This window comes from Camponotus vicinus, unplaced genomic scaffold (genome assembly GCF_025532165.1).
Source record: "Camponotus vicinus isolate PSW18456_S1 unplaced genomic scaffold, iyCamVici1.0 SCAF_8, whole genome shotgun sequence".
In the NCBI taxonomy this organism is placed as follows: Eukaryota; Metazoa; Arthropoda; class Insecta; order Hymenoptera; family Formicidae; genus Camponotus; species Camponotus vicinus.
Window position 1 is genome coordinate 12,418,681 of NW_028141980.1, and position 16,974 is coordinate 12,435,654.

At 36.5% G+C, this 16,974-nt stretch overlaps 1 protein-coding gene and 1 long non-coding RNA gene across 14 annotated transcripts in view; one reads left to right on the forward strand and one right to left on the reverse strand.

Moving 5' to 3' along the window:
- LOC145975871 (uncharacterized) overlaps positions 1-16,974 on the forward strand; it is a 322,438-nt gene that overhangs the window by 221,054 nt on the left and 84,410 nt on the right. The gene's annotated exons all lie outside the window — the stretch shown is intronic.
- Positions 1-16,974, reverse strand: part of LOC145975877 (uncharacterized) — a 277,761-nt gene that overhangs the window by 111,984 nt on the left and 148,803 nt on the right. The window contains exon 4 of one of the 4 annotated variants that reach the window (XR_014440110.1): positions 2,226-2,622. The exons of the other annotated variants lie outside the window; for them this stretch is intronic. This is a non-coding gene — a long non-coding RNA (uncharacterized LOC145975877). Of the gene's footprint in view, positions 1-2,225; positions 2,623-16,974 lie in introns of those variants that run through there. 4 annotated transcript variants of the gene reach the window in all.

Sequence of the window (16,974 nt, forward strand, 5' to 3'; positions counted from 1 at the left end):
GCGGCGTTATTGTCAAGCGATTAAACGCATTTCACAACTACGTATGTATGATGGCAATTTATGGATTCGCAAATATGTTAGATCGGGTCGAATTATACCTCAAAGTCTTATTAATTTCTTATTATTTAAATTTGTAAAAGAATTACAAATACAAATTTAATGTATTATATAAAAATAGATATGTTTTTAAGATAGCAAAGACAATTTTTTTATTTTTTGCATTTTTATCACAGTAATATGACTACTTTAATATAACTATTTTAGATATCAGTTTGTTATATTTTATTTAAATATTTGAATCAAATCACATGGGAACAACAAATATATTTTTTTCTGTTTTATAAACATATATGTCTCTACTTTAGATATTTTCACTCTCTAAAAAATAACAATTTGCATTTTTCTTTTAATAATCTGGTCACTATATTTTTGACGTACTATATAAGTGCGACTATAATACATCATTTATAAACCTTCTGAAGGCGATCCGAGTGGCGTTTAATTAACGAAAGGACTTTAATTGAATAGAAAAGAGAAAATCAAATTAGCGGTGGAAGGAAACTGCCAGTAAAGAGAAAGTACGAGAAAAACCGTTTTGCTGTTAGCTGCCAGTATTATCGATTTGTGTTTTTTTTTTTTTTCGAATGCTCCCACCACGAGAAAAACTCGCCGCAATTAATGTTCTCTTATCCAGCTGTATCGTGTTACGCGTATTTATAACTCGTCTAACGATTTCATTCAATTAATCGACTCATCAAGTGTAGATTTCCGATTACATCGAAAATAGATTATAATATTGTATTGCTTATTTCATATTCCTTGCAATACCATAATGTAATTACGGTATTTGTTTAATTAAAGCCCTTCCTGCTGTCTTCTTTCCGGTATGCATTTGGCGCGCGCAAAATCCACTGGGACGAATATTTCAAAATGAATTCCTGTTTAATTCAGAGGTCGAGAAACCACGCGTTCTCTCATGGATCGTCACCGCGCTAAATAAACCAATTAATAATTATCACATGAGCCTGTATCGGAGTCAATTCTGGTTCCACCATCATGATGAATGATAAATGACAAGAGTGAAATATTGGTAAGCTATATACCTCTTATAAAAATATACATATGTGTCTATCTATCTAAATAATTCTGTTTTATGTAAATTGTGCGATTTTTTAACGGGTAATATCATAGAATAATTATTACAGAAAATAATGAATGATAATGTTAGAAATATATTTGCTGTAAGATATATATGTACGTAATTATATTTCGATATGGCGTGAATATCATACGCGCGCGCGAACTTGCGCTATTGTATATTAATATTCCGATGCAAATTATTCGTAATTACATTTGATTAAACCGTTTATAAACAAGATCGCTGTGTTTAGATTATAGAGATATTATTATTAATCCGACACACGTATTCATTAAAATATTCGTGATTATATTAATTTGGAAAGTACATGTATTATTATCTTGTCCTAATAAATCGATACAGCGTATGACGCGTTGATAAAGCTGCTAATTGTCATCGGAAGATATCAATATTAATATGAAATTGTAGTTAAATTATTGAAAGAAATTCGCAATTGTGCATCGTACATTATCGCGTACGCGATGCCTCATATGGCATTGAATTATCATATCGTTATAGATATCAATACACATTTAGAAGCTTATTCAGTGATTTGCCAACGCGAAACATTCATGTTTGCGCATCCAGAGAGCGAGATTCCAACCTAAGCGCATTAGTTCTTCGGTCTTTGTGTCCTGGGATCGACTACGCCCACGATGCTCATTTCCGGGGTCACCGTCATAATTACACGTTCTAAGCGACTTAACGAGCATCGGTACTATTAAATATACCGTCAGGAACTATCCCGCTGTCCCAAGATTAACTTCGGCTAAATGCGTGTAAGTTACGTCGCCGGAGCCACTTTGCCTAAATAGCGAATCCATTAGTGTCTGTTTAGCGTAAGTTAGCTGAGCGACGTCAATAAATTAGTATTTGTGGATGCTTTTGCTTTGCGATAAATGCATAATTCCATAAGTTTGCATCTGATGAGTAAATGTATATTTGACAAATTTTATGCAATAATCATTTCAAAGATAAATATTCAAATAATTTCTCTTACAGAATTATTTAAATCGCAATTTTGACGATTTAAAGACATATTCAGATCTTCCGAAATAGATATATCTCCATTCTTACAAAAGGATTATTTACATTAATGGAAAATTGCATGCAAATAATTTTTAACGAATTATAAATCGATGATAGTGATCGATATCGCTTTGGAAGTGAAGTGCAATTTTGCGCATTAGATTTTCGCTTCTTCCTCTTTCTCTTTCACTTTTAAAACGTACGAGCCTGTTCCCTTGATCGCGTTTCACGTGCAATCCGAAAGAACTATCGGCACGAGCGATGAATCGGTCTGCCCACTTTCTGTTTGCTCGGTTGAATATCTCGATGTAAACGGGTCATGCTGTGGAACGGGAGCGTGCATCCCGTTCTCTGGGGGCCTGCACCATGTCGAACTCCACCGAGGAAACGTTGTTTAATTTCGGCGAACACGCTCGCTCTGCGTCCGATGCTTCCGCAGACGATCCGTTTAGGAACTAACGTAAGAAAAAGAAATCTCTTTACCAGTTTTACATATCACGATGCTGACACTGCGCATTATCTCCCCCAATACAGAGATTAATACTCTGCATTATTTATTTTTTATATAACCACTTTCGCAAAATAAATTTTTCTTTTGCCAGAAAATAATTGGTAGAAAAAATAAATAAATTCTAATTTATTTTTTTTTGCAGAAAATTTAACACGTGATTTTTCAAACATTTTTCCTCGTATTCTTAAATTAGTAATGTTAACTTTTTTTAATTAAAATTATATTATGAAAATTACATTATGAAGCGTGTATTTTCTTTCCAAAAATCTTCTGCCAATATAACGAACAATAATTTTTATTAACAAAATTAGAAACTAAGAACATCACTTGCAAACAAAAAAAAATGTTAGATAAAGGCATAAGTTGTCACAAGCATCGTGATGATGTCTGCGGCGGTCTTCGGCCTTTCGATAACCGCAATCCCCAAGGGAGCTCGTGTGACACTCTTTCTTTCGATTTCTCCTGAGGACGCGGTGGGGTGGCAGTGCCGCTTTAATAAATGTCCCTGACGCGTGGTCGGCAAGGGTACAAATCGCCTGGAACCGCAGACACAATGCTTAGTAATGGCGGATGACGGTCTCGTGCAACGGTCTCCCCCCTCGACATGGCAGGTTCCCCAGGTTGCTATACCTCGCGCGATGCCCATTCGTTATGTTTCACGGGTACCGTTGCCGCCAGCGTTCCGTCGATGTGCGCGCGCGCGCGTCTGCACGATCACTGCGATTTGATTTCGGCGCAAATCGACGGACAAACGACCGTAATTAATCCGGACCGTTGGCCCGCGGCGCGCCTGCCAGGTGTTCAATCGGGGGGTCTATCGGAAACATCATTGTGTTGATACCTTAACGTGACATTGCTCATAACTTGAAAGTATCTGATAATATCGAGACAGTTAATTTGAATTTATAGATATAAGAAAATGAAGGAGAGAAAGAAAATTTTTTATCAAGAGATAGTGTTTAAAATATTAAAATGTTTTTCAATTTTTTTACGTTTAGTTGGATTTTTATATTTGACAATTAATATCTTCAAGAATTTTATTTAAATTATACAGCTATAACACATTTATATAGAAGCTTCTTTTACAAGTTTTTATTTAAATGTTTTCTTAATTAAGGCAAGCATTTAAAAAAATTGAACGATAATAAATGAAATATAAATATAAATTGTTTTTTATACTTTTTTGTTCTTGATATTCGAACAAATTTTCTTCTTAATTTAAAAATTTTATTCAATATTCGATCTCGCAAATACGAGTAAATTTTGCTTGAGGCAGCATTATTGACATTTATTCCCGTGCGTACAGCACGTTGGATTTTGCAAAGAGTCGTAGACGCGACTGAAATTCTGAATAAACAATGTCGTCGATGTTCACACGAGCTAACCCGGAATCCTTGAAGGATTCATGCGCGACTGGTATCTGCTCTCGCATTCTCTTTGAATTTGCCTCTTTATGGTAGTGCAGAGTCGCATATTGCCTCGGCAAGCCTTGGCAAGAACTTTATTACAGTGTGCAAATGCTAGCCGGTGCTGCGGAAAGATGGTCTCCGAGGACACGTATGAAATATACAAAATCAATCTCGGAACACATACGTTCCCGGACAGACACGTGCGACGAAGTTGATGGAATCGAGTTTCACAGATCTGTTTATAACGACAGTGAGGATGTGATCTCGTGAAACGTGAGAGCTATAGTATCGACCGAATGATGAAAACGCGTTTATAGGTAAGTTCCTGTTGCAATATTGCCTTTGGAATCTATCGATGCGACTCGCTGGAGCGCGAGCCGCAACTTCATTTCCTTCTCTCTCCGGCTTTTGATCCCATATTACGTGCTGCGAATTTATTGGAGAATAAATTGATCTCGCTCGACTCCGACCGCGATAGTTTACGAACTTACAATCTCTTGTTTCCATGCGGTTTGCGCTATTCTATCGCCGGATATACGTTTGTTCGAAATTAAATATTTTCAAGTGTTAAATGCCAGAAAAACAGTCTGTCAGCATTTTTGATATCGATATAATATTAATTGTTTTGCCAAGTATATAAAGATTGCGACTAAAAACAGAAGATGTTAGGGACGAAATTAAAATAATATTTCAATAAAAATGATTTCTCATTATCATTAGTTCGCAGTAAAGAAAATGATGAAATCAAAATCGTTGGAAGTTAATCTGCAAAATTTTGTGTATTCTTTGTATTAAATTTGTAGAATCTACTAATTTATCGGATGCATAAGGCTCGTCTAGTTGGAAAATTAATAGTCTACCGGTGGAAATCGAAACGAGCCTGGACAAACGTGCCAAAAGAACAGAGGGCTGCGAGACGAGTGCACGAGGGGGTGGCGGCGAGTGGGCGGGAGGGACAGCGGAACGGAGGGAAAATTGCGTCGCGAACGAGTAACACGAGTCGTTAGTGGCTAATCCGCCATAGGGGACGAAGGGGACACGAACCAGCAGCGATGTGCACCAACCCTTTCCCGGATTGAGCGTGGGCTCAAGAGTTGCGCGAAAACAAGAGGATGGCTTTTTGGGGCTCGCGAGAGGAGGATTTAGTTCCGTAGATGAGTGACGAGCGGGTGGAGGATGCAAGATGAGGAGAGGGCGAGGAGCAGGGAGGAAACGCGTTGAGGGCCCGACCAAAAGGGCACGAACCGGTATTGGGTGGCGGGAGCTTTCTGTTGATTCAAGTGGGCACGTGATAAAAATGACAATGATGAGTTAATGCAATAACTGTGTACCTTCCGACCCTCATTCGGTTGGTGGCGCACGCATACAGCTGTGGCGCGTACCATCCGTGTGCAATCGTGCGTGTAACGCACGCACACACGACAACGTTGGGATGATCGGATCGCGACGACGACGATGTGCCAGTATAATTTTCGGGGAGAGAAGTTCCTGGACGAGCGCGGACGTAAAGGCGGCGCGTTAATTAGCAATATGAGGTTCAAATTTACGTGACTATCATGCCGCAAGTTGAATTAACGACAGTAACGTATCGAAGGCGGAGAAATTGACTTTGATAATGTGCGAGTAAGTGACGGGTAGACAGAATACTAATAGAGGTATTTATATCAACTACTTTTTATTTTTATACGAGTATTATCTTAAGAGCATCAAAATATTCTATATATACTAGTGCTATAGAAAAAGTTATATTTTTTATTCATTAGAGATTTTTTAAAGATAAATCGATCTATTTTTTCTTCTAGTAAAAAATATTTTTATTTGCATTTCTTTTTATATATACCTAATTTTTATAATAATCATTTCAATTAAATCTCAATTAAAAGTTTTATTAAAATTCTAAAATTAAGGCTGAGATTTTATTATACATTCAAGTTTTTTTTTTAAACTAACCGTTTATTTTTAATTCTTTAATTTGCATAATTGCATAGTTAATGTTCTTTGACGTCCGAAAATCCTTCATATGAAATGTCTCTTTTCGATCGTATCTGATTTATCATAGACACATCGTGCGAAATCCGCGACAGAACGATGTATTACGTGTAAAACTAATTGATTGCCGGACGCTTCTCGATATATATACGCGCATCCATTTCGCTACTGAATTCAAGCAGACTAGCCTTTGTAGAAGCAGATTAGGGTGGAACGAATGATCGCTATTGCCGATGGAAACTGTATTCCTGGTATTTAGCGGCGGCCGTTGCCAATTTACCTCGTGCGCACGATAAACCCAGCTGAACGGGATTAATGCCCGGCAACGGTTCCCCTAGTTCAGCCTCGTCCATGTCACTTTGCTAAGGATATTCTTTGTGCGATCGCGAGTTTCTCTTTCTTCAGCGTTCCACCTGTAAACTAGTCTCTTTTAATGTCAAAATGTATCGCGATTCCGAAAACGTGCCGCAAATACAAAGTTTTAAAATACCAGCCAAATCTTTATTTGACTTCTAATTTCGTTGTGCTAATTTAACAGTCATATAAAAAACGTATAAATTGAATATTGAAATGCTTATATCGGTACATGCGCAAAATTAGAATCGCGTGTAAATAAGAAGGATATTTTTTTTATATCATTTCATATTGATTTAATATATTTTCAAAAGCACTAATTTAATTAAAGAATACGATAGAGAATTGAAATAGAAAAACTGAAATAATTTTAGCTTTATTAATTTGATAAAAGATCTTAAAATAAAATATAACAAGAAACATCTAAAAGAGAGATAATTATTTTAGTAAGTATATTATTAATGCAGTTATTTTGAAGACTTTTTATTAGATTATTTATTAGATCAAAAAAAGATCTTTAATTTTCCTTGACATACATATACATGTAATTTCCAAAATATTCTTATCACTTGTCTATTATTACATAATTTATTTCGCAAATCACATAGTTCAAATGATTAATAATGAATTAGAATAAAGTTTGAATATTAAAATGCAAGACTTGGACGCTGATGAAAGAGCCGTGGATTACGTGTAATGAAACAAATTAATATAAGTTGATTTTGTGATCAATTTAGCCCGAAATACACTGGGGTTCGAGAAACTCTCGCGATTCTTCATGAAGAGATGTCATCGATCTCGATATCGCGCATGTGCGATTCGAGTATTTATAAGCGTTTATTTGCGTAATGGCTTTTTCATTTAAATTGCAAAGATGTATCAGCTACCAGGTTACTCTCTTGCATCGTTTACGCTCTTAACTATCATCCGGAGCGACATAGCGACCATTTGGTTTTCGTGGCTCGTGAATATTTTCGGAGTTAATTGGCTAATGGATAGACAAACATTGCATCGGTTTGTATCTTGCTACATAATTAATCTACCTTCGTTAATCTGGCATTTCCGCCATGAGAAATCAAATGTACCTAATACGGTAAGGTAGCAATCGTTATATATTTGGTCGGTCTTTTTTAATTTTTATGCCATTGATTTGAATTTATTTTCTCATGATGAAAATGCTAGAATAGTGGAAATCGAAAAATGATTTGGTAGACGCGATAATAAATAGATATTTTATACGTTGATAAAAGACAGTGTTTTTCTCTCTTCTTTATGCCAATGATTTTGAGTATTTCGATTCTTACGAAAGATATAAAATTGTGGAATAAAATCTAGATGCTTAGTTGAAAATTCTATTTAATTCGTAAATAAATTTGTATTCTAAGCACAATATACTATTATCTTGGAATTGAAACAAGAAATATTCTTCTGTAATGTCGATATGAATATATGACATGTTACATCAAAATCAATTACACAAAAATACCTGATAATTTATTTCATCGTTCAAATTTTCTTCAATTTCCACGAATCTGTTAGTTTGAAAACTAAGTGACATAATCCAGGTGATAAATCGCGAAATCGTGCAAGAAACATGTAAAAGATTTAAGGTGTCTTTTAAAGATCATAATGTTTAAGAATTTATGCAAGAATAATCCCGACTAAAATTTCTTTCCCAGAGATAAAACGAATTAACGAAATATGTGGAAGAAATACGAGTCAGGTTTCTCAGCGTTCTAAGCAGCTCGACGAATTTCATACGAGGACACGTAACACTTTCCACGTTGGGTATTCGCGTTAGCACGAATTGCGCTATCCCCGGTGCGATATTGCCATTAGAGGTGCAGAGACACGGTGGATAATTGAACGGCGTGCGAGTACCAAGGAAGCGAGTCGCGGTCGTTAGCCGGATGCTTCATCGCGTCCGTATCCGGGGTCGTATCGTTAGTACACGCACGTCGCGCTCGCAGGTAAACGTATTATACACTCCTTCGTGAGCTCGTCGTCGTCCGGAGAGAGGCAGTTTCATTCTCTGTAGCCACGAAATTAAATGCACGCGAGTTAAATAAAACAACGTCCGGTTTAGCATAGTGAGTTGACGGAAGTAAGTAGGAAGTATCCGTTCAATTCCGTTCATAAAACTCGATTATATTAATTTTTATATATTAATAAAAACATACATTTAAAATTAATAGAAAATGTATATATAAACTGAAACAAATGTATAAGTGTAATAAAAAAAACAACAAAAATACTTAATAATTATTTTCTTTAATTTATTTGATTGAAAATTGAATTGAATTACGGAACGAAATTGAAATCGATGTAGTATGGAATAACATTTTTTACATACATCGAATATAACGAATTTTCAAAGTGATTAAAGTTATTGTAAACTAAATTCAACTAGAATGTGGACACAAATGCTTTTTATTCAAACACCCAGTTATTTTTTATTTAAACACCCGATGACGACGATGATCGATTCCCTCGATCATCCGATGCAATTCACACCGGAATTTCCATTCCCTGCGTCTGAAATAATCCCCGCTTGCCGCTAATTGTTTTCACGCGCGTGTTTATGAAATTAATGCACCGGAGATGCCGCAGCGTGCAATTGCATCGCGTCGGACGGCATTTCGACCGCAGTATGCAATTCGCGGTCGATCGCGCGTGCTTACGTTGCGTATACGCGTGCGTTCGTTAAAGTTGGATTATGCGAGCGAATCTACGCGAGAAAATCGCATCGACGTACCGAGGGAACGGGAGCGCGCTTTCGAGCGATTTAAAAACATCGAACGGGATTCAGATTAAATCTGAATGTAGCCGGTCGCGAATCCGCTACATCAGGGAGATTGCACAAGTTTCTCACAAGTTTCCGCATGCTCTTGGAAACTCGTTGCAACTAAATTATGGCGATGCGTGATGCGCGTCTGAATAACGCGCTGTAGAAACACGACCTTAACAAGCTTAAAACGCATCGCGCCACTATTGCGGACATGTGCATCGCGCACCTAAATTATCGGCGCGCATTATTATTCACGGGGCGCGAACAGCTTCGTGTAATTTAAAAACTTGTCAATCTTTTGAAAGCGTGCATTTTGTAGAACTCCATTACGTCTAACTTTTTTATAAGAAATAGTTTTAGTTTAAGTAAAATACATTTTTGATACTTGGCAATTTATTCTACGAATGCCATAAATTTTCGAAGTCGTAATTTTTCTATGTGTTGCAGATTTTCACTGGCAAGTTTAGAATCGTAAAATCAAAATAAGTTGAGTTTCAAGAATATAAACAGCTGCGTTTTTAAAATAATTTAAAATAACTGGATTTTGACAGAAATTTAATTTAGGATTGATTAGACATTAATGATTCGAGATCGACACTAGTGATCGCTTTGTTAAGAAATGGACTTTTATTGATGCATATATTATGTATGCGACTGGAAATATCCATGTTGATGCTTTTTTCATCGCCGTCACGTCGGTCATCGCCCGCGAACGTAAATTCTCGTTACGGTGATATATCCAGCGCGGCGGAAAAGCTAGTATAAAAATAGAATTACCAGGCGCGAAAAGTTAAGCATCGAGAACTTTTGGATTTTCCATTAATTTCCCCGAACACGACGATGCGGTCGCGCGTCATAATTCAATGCGTCATCGTTCGTCACTAACGTGCTGACAGATACGTCGATCTGCTTTCTTCCGATGCTGCCGAATGCATCGATGAGCCACGAATACACCGGCGAATGCGATCGCCGGATATGTCCGGTATCGCAATATTTGGCAGGGTTTAAAATCGAGTCGCCGCAAATATCGACGAACAGTAGATAACACAGAATAGACACTATTCATCCTGAAATTTTTTTTCGATCAATCCATCTATTGAAATCCGCAGAGTTATATTTAAAAGCACTATGCTTCTGTTGCAGCGAAAAATATTCAAATATTCAGATAATAATGACTTTTTCGTCAGTATTAACGAACAGCTGCCCTCGTATCTCGCTTGCCATTATTCATTTAATAGCAACCAGATATTATAGAATCATTAGAAAGCGATATTAATTTCAGCGGAAAATATCGCATTTACCTCGCTACCGTAATTACGATAACACCTATTCATCCCGCACACGCGTTCCGAGCATTTGATACCTCGCGCGGGGGTATCAGTGCCATCGCTAGCTACGTATATACATAGTTACAGATTGCACTTAGCGATCGTGCACGCCGCGGCGAAATGCGAGCGTGGCACGACAAAGTGCGTTTATGCACTGCGAGCTACGTTGAAGGCTAATGAAAGATGAAATCTCTGGTGCGCAGACGTTTTTTTTCGACCCACCACGCGCTTTAAACTTGCCTGATTCTCTTCCGGTGCCGCATCGACTGCATCAACGTAAAAGTAAATACGTATAAAGTAAAAGCACATGTAAAGCGAAGTAACATGTGTAAAATATCGCCGTTGCGTCGGTCATAAATTAATAAGCGGTGTCGGAGAAGCAGTGGGAAATATTGGATTTGAAGGGGACAGGCAACTCCTACTGATTTAGGAGTTGCAGCATAAAGTGAATGGGGGTGGAAACTCCCTGCTTCTCTCGCGACTATTTTTAAATAGCTCTAGTCTTTATGCAAAGTTAACAGAAAATTATAAAACAATTTTAAAATAAACAATATCCTTATTGAACAAGTTAAATTGTCCCGCAATGTTTCTTCCGTTGTCGGGTCTGTCCTCATCGCAATAAGAGCGAAGACGCGCGTAAACGCGTATTTGATTTCGAAGAGGCGATTCCGCTAAGAATAAGAATCGGCTTTGATCAACGAGTCTGGACCGTAGTTCTCAGTCGACGTCCCTCGAGAGTGACGCTCCGTGCTTTTATTCGGCCGTCCCTCTTCTTCATCTCTCGCAGCCTTTTCTAAGGGAAGCGGCGAAAACAATGGTACGCTTATGTTGAAAACCCGCGCGACTCGCGGTACGTATTTTATGTCTGAGTTATTTGGCACAAAAGCTCTCTCCGAGAGAGCGAGAGAGAGAGGGAGGAAGGGTGGAAAGAAAAAGAGAACGGACTCGCCGTTGCTCGCATCCTATCTTCCGAGAGAAGAGATTCTGTGGGGCGTTTAACCGTTGCGAAAGTTCTTCCTGTGAAAGAACGCGCCGTTGTATTTTTCGACGAGCTGGTCGCGGGCTTAAACAGCGGTATGCAACGCGCGTCGAGAAACGGAATGAAACGCGCAACGCGTCAAACGCGAAAACGCGAAAGTCCGAAGTGCGGTTTCCGGGAACCATTCCTCTTGTACCCGCCCTCTCTCGCGTTTCTTTTTCAACGTTTATAACTTTTACGCGAAGTCTTACGTTGAAATATACATGTGATATCAAGTTTATCTCCTTTGACTGCAAGATATAAAATCTACCCACCTTATAGGACTCGTTTCTTATCATTTCTTGTCATTTTAGAAAGACTTATATAGTATGTATCTAATTTGTATAATATTAATTTATATTAAAATTCAAGATTATCTCATTGTTTGGTCTCTTAAAAATATAACTGATAGCAATCTTAATAAGGTAACATAAAAATATGTTAATTTTAATTTAGTTTTGTGATCGAGTAAAAGATCAAAAACTGCACTCTCAGCTATTTATTATGATCGATATTTCACAAAGTTTGCATATTTTATTCCGCAAGTGATATATATGTAAACTGCGCGTGAGTGAAATTATGTATCATGTCGTTCTATTCTACGATGTGACGCGACATGTATAAATCGAACTCGTACTTTATGTCATGGAAAAGATCCAATGAATGCTTCCCATGCGAGCTAAGCATTGCTATTACTCCGCTCCATTTCCTCTGCGTGTTCGGATTAAAAGTTGATGTATTACAGTGGTCCATTTCTCGAGAAATGTGAAAATTCCGCTTGTAAAATCCAACGCGAGTAATATGCATCTGGCGATATGCCAGATCGAAACTTTGCAATCAGGTCGAGTGTAACAAATAAAATCACATGAATTCGATGAATACGTTGCGGAATTTTCAAATATTCTAATGGCGTCTTGCTTCGCGATTTAAAATTTTTCGATCTTGCTTATAAATTATTTGCTATGACGATTGTTTTCTCGATAATGATAAAGCATAATTTAAATGACCAACAGAAACAAGCTGTAAAATATTGCTGCAACAATGACTCATCGTATTTACAATGTATGCTTAAATTTGAATAAAAAAATGACTTTATCTTAAGCATAAAAATTTCATAGCATGCAATATATTTTGCCGGTGAATTTTCGTAATCTTGATATTATTTTTCGAGATTGGCAAATGTAATTGAGTGTATTAAAACTATAAGCAATGGACGTTTGTATATCTACGATAGCAGTCGGAGTTTTATGATGTTGAGGAATGTTGGTGGTGCTGGTACAACTGTAAAACAACAAAGTCGTACAATCCTTTGTGCGCAGTAAAATGGCGGGTGCTTGTAGAAAAGGCGAAACGCAAACCCATCTGAGCGTGGCAAATTAAAAGAGCAATTTAACAACGCCTGGCAACTGTCTAAACGAAACGAAACACTAAGAGCTGCGGGTCTACACGTCTCGGAACTCGTTAAAATAATACTTGAAAATCCTAAAACATTTTATCACATATGTTAAAACTTTTTAATTTGGCAAACACGAATGAGAATAATCTTGCGGAAAAATTCAAATGTTAATTATACTATCGCTTTATAAGAGAAGGAAATGAGATGAAAGATACAAATATCAGATAAAATAAATATCGCACGAATAAAGAAATTTGTTTTAATTATAAAGCATCTGAATAGATGTCGAATAATCTTTAAAATATCAAAAAACAGACTATCTCTCATCTTTGATTAAAAATTATAATAAAATAAATAAATTTCATTATCAAAAAAATATTATTTTATGTAATTATTTTATGTGCACACAGAGAGATGTCGTGCATGCTGGACACTATTTAATATCCAAAAATAACGTGTCTCGAAGAATCCGATTAACGCAAACGATTCTCTTTCTGAGAGCGAAAGGTAATTTGATCGACCAGAGGTAAACTCGTAGAAATCTCCGGAACGTGGAAGTGGCCGGTTGTACTTTACTTGGGAGTCGGTACAACTGCCATTATTTATTCGCCGTTTAATAAGCAATCTAAATTCCGTCCATCCTTACGCCCCGCGAACCGCGGCGGATCTACCCTGCTGCACCATTCCCCGCCCCTTGGTACCCTCTCCCCTCTCCCAATTTCTCTGCACTCTCTCATCCCTTCCGTCGCCTACGGGGGTCAAATCTCTCGAAATCGATCTCCTCCCCTCGTTCCGTCGCCCGCGGCGTCCGATTCGTTTGCTTTAATTCGACGGCGCGATTCGATAATTCGTCGAGTTATATCAGGAGAACTCGCGGCGTGGCGGCGTCCAAATTATAGATAAGGTTCAGTGACCAGACGGTTTCGGGAGATACAATTTCGCGCCAGTTCTAAATCGGTCGCCCGTCGTGACATATATGGGACGAGTCAGACTGCTGAGAAATTGATATACGCCGTCATGTCCGTTTTATCATATAATTGACAGCGAGAAATGTATCTATTATTTAAATTCGTTGAATATTAATTACATGTTAGATTAAATAATTAAATCGCTATATGCGATTGCATAGAAACTGCAATATTATGTGCATGAATGTTAATTTGATTGTTTTGTTTCTGAAGGGGAGATAACATTACATATCAAAATTATCCCTTTATATATATATCATCGTTTATTGGTGTTAAAGTAAGCTTCGTTTTCTTAAGGATTAAACTGTTTGGGTTACGTATTATCTTCTATGTTTAAGTAGTAAATGAGAAATATATGAAATACGAGTAAATATAGTATAGCTTTAATGAATTTTACTTTTAAATCTTATATAACAGCCGTACATTATCTGCTCATTTGCTAAGAAAAAATATTTGAATAGCCAGTTAAATTCTTTTAATACAACAAAATTATTATCTATAAATTATTATCTATAAATATAAACTAAATTTTTAAATAGGTTTTTATAAACTACGTAAGACAAAATTTAATAAATTAAAAAATTTTACTCTTAAATATGTATGTCTTTTTAAATCGTTAATTATTTTTAAATTAAAAAAACTTTAATTTTAAAAACTATTTTAAATCTCAAATATGTCTTGCAGTTTGAAAATAATCTTAATATCTTTATTAGAAATAACAATACTTATATATATATAATCAAATAGAAATTTAATTTATTTGATAGTATATTTTAAAAATTAAATCATATTAAATTAAATTAATAATAATATTAATATTTCTTTTTAGTAAAATTTAAAATATAGTGCTGAATCTTAAGATAAAATTAAACTTATCTCCGACTTGATTCGGCACTGATTCGATCAATGATACGAATGCATCGTGCAAATGCAGGTACAATTTACAAGCGCCGCACCTAGAAAAATTCCACGAAAGAAGTAAGCAAGGCGCGGATAACGAGCTATAGTGGCGCGCACCCTCAGTTATAAACATCGTTAGTATGCACCGTTCCATTATTACCATTCGTTCTAATACACGAAGGCCGCGCGCCAGGCCAGACGCCTCTCTGGGGTATCATTCCCGATTATTACTTCGAAAGGGTTGCCCACCACCCCGGAACAGCACCTGAGGGTGTACTACCTTCATCCCTACCAGAGGCCGTCCTGACCTCGAGCAAGCCACTTCGCGCGCGCAATATTCTTCTTCGATACTTTATGGCTACTTCCGCTCTTTGGCGATGGAGTCATACACCGTTTTGTCGCGCTTAGATGCGCGGAATCACTCGAAGATTCTTAGACATGTGCTGAACGACGCTAGGACATCTTTAAACGCGACCAAAAAACTATCCTTCTATCATAACCATGTAGATTTTTTCGCACATGAATTGTTTCTCATCGAGATAGAACCAAATCTTACATACGAACAGTAACTGCAATGCAGTCTTTGAATGTGCGTGTCTGCAAACATATAATTTTCTGCTACAAGGTTCAAGAAAAGTTTAAAATATCATATAAAAAATTTATTATATTGCAATTAGATTTGCGCCTGTATTTTTCGAACAAAGTAAATTTTTTAAATATTATTAATAATTGAAATATGTTTCAATTATTGGTATCCAACAAGCAGAGTCTATAAGAAAGGCTATATAGTTCTTGCAAGGATACAAAATCTAAAATTCAATCAAACATAAATCTCTTTTTCTGTACGAATTTAATTTTTAATTTACAATCAATCCATGAACGATTGCTGCGTATTTCAATTCTCTTGTCAACGCGCTTCCACGTTGCGTCGCGAACATTTCCGTCCGGTCTCTCTTCTTCTAATGCATTTTATAGCAGCCTCGAACGGTTTCGCTTCTCGGTACATTTCATCTATGCATGAATATCAGAGGACCGCCGAAAAGAAAGAAAGAAATAGAGGAAATGAGAGAATACATGGGAGGATTGGTACTTTCCATTTCATATCGCTCTCCCATTCTCTCGAATTTCTTCTTTTCATCTGACAATCTGCGGCATCAGATAATTCAAAAACATAATTAAGCCGTGGATAATAACATTTATAGACATAGCATGTCTTTTTATAATATGTCGGCGAAAGCTGTCAAACTGCTATTTTATACGGATGTTCAACGATCGTGCGAATATGCGTATAGAAATTTCGTACGTTTCAGAGAGAGAAAGAGAATTAAAAATTACACACTGAAGAAATTCCCTTCGATGGGATCGCGGCATTGGCGCACTGGGATATTCATTTTTGTCATCTTGATTCTCTCATTAGAGATATTTTCTTTTCTTTTTTTTTAATTGCTACTTGTATCGAATATGCTACGAGATTAAAGAAGATATTTGTGTCCATGTAAATAAATATTCTCCGTAGAAATGTAATAAATTAAGAATTGTAATAATTTAAAAAGAAATTTGAAGCTTATATATTATTTCGATTAAGATTTATATAAATTTCCTGAAAAAAATAAAAATTAAGAAGCAGATTTTAGTCAATTGTAATACAATTAAAAATCCATATAATACATTATAAATGTCATACGATATATTATAAATCATCCCGAGATAACTCCAGACTCCGCATAATTATAGAATTATAACAACTACGTATGTTACGTATATGTAACGTACTAGCATAATTATTTATAAGCAAAAGCTATTTTAACTACGCATCTTTTCTAAAATTCATTTCGAACACGTCGAGCATTTCAGACATGTTATAATTTCGCTGATTTTAATTAAGCATAGGGTTTCCGAAAAAAAACTCTGGCAGCATTTGCTCTGGACCGCGATAACGAGACGTCTGATGGACACGGTTATTCTCGAGAGAAAACGGCTTACGGGGTTGGCGGAGAGGGTTGATGGAATTGAATAGTGGGTCAAAAACTTTTTTCCAGACCTTTTTTCATTCGTCAATTTGACAACCCTACCTATTTACATTTTAATATCGGGTTTCGGTCGTTGCTGTGATCTCTTGACTGACTCTTTTAATTAACTGATCTTA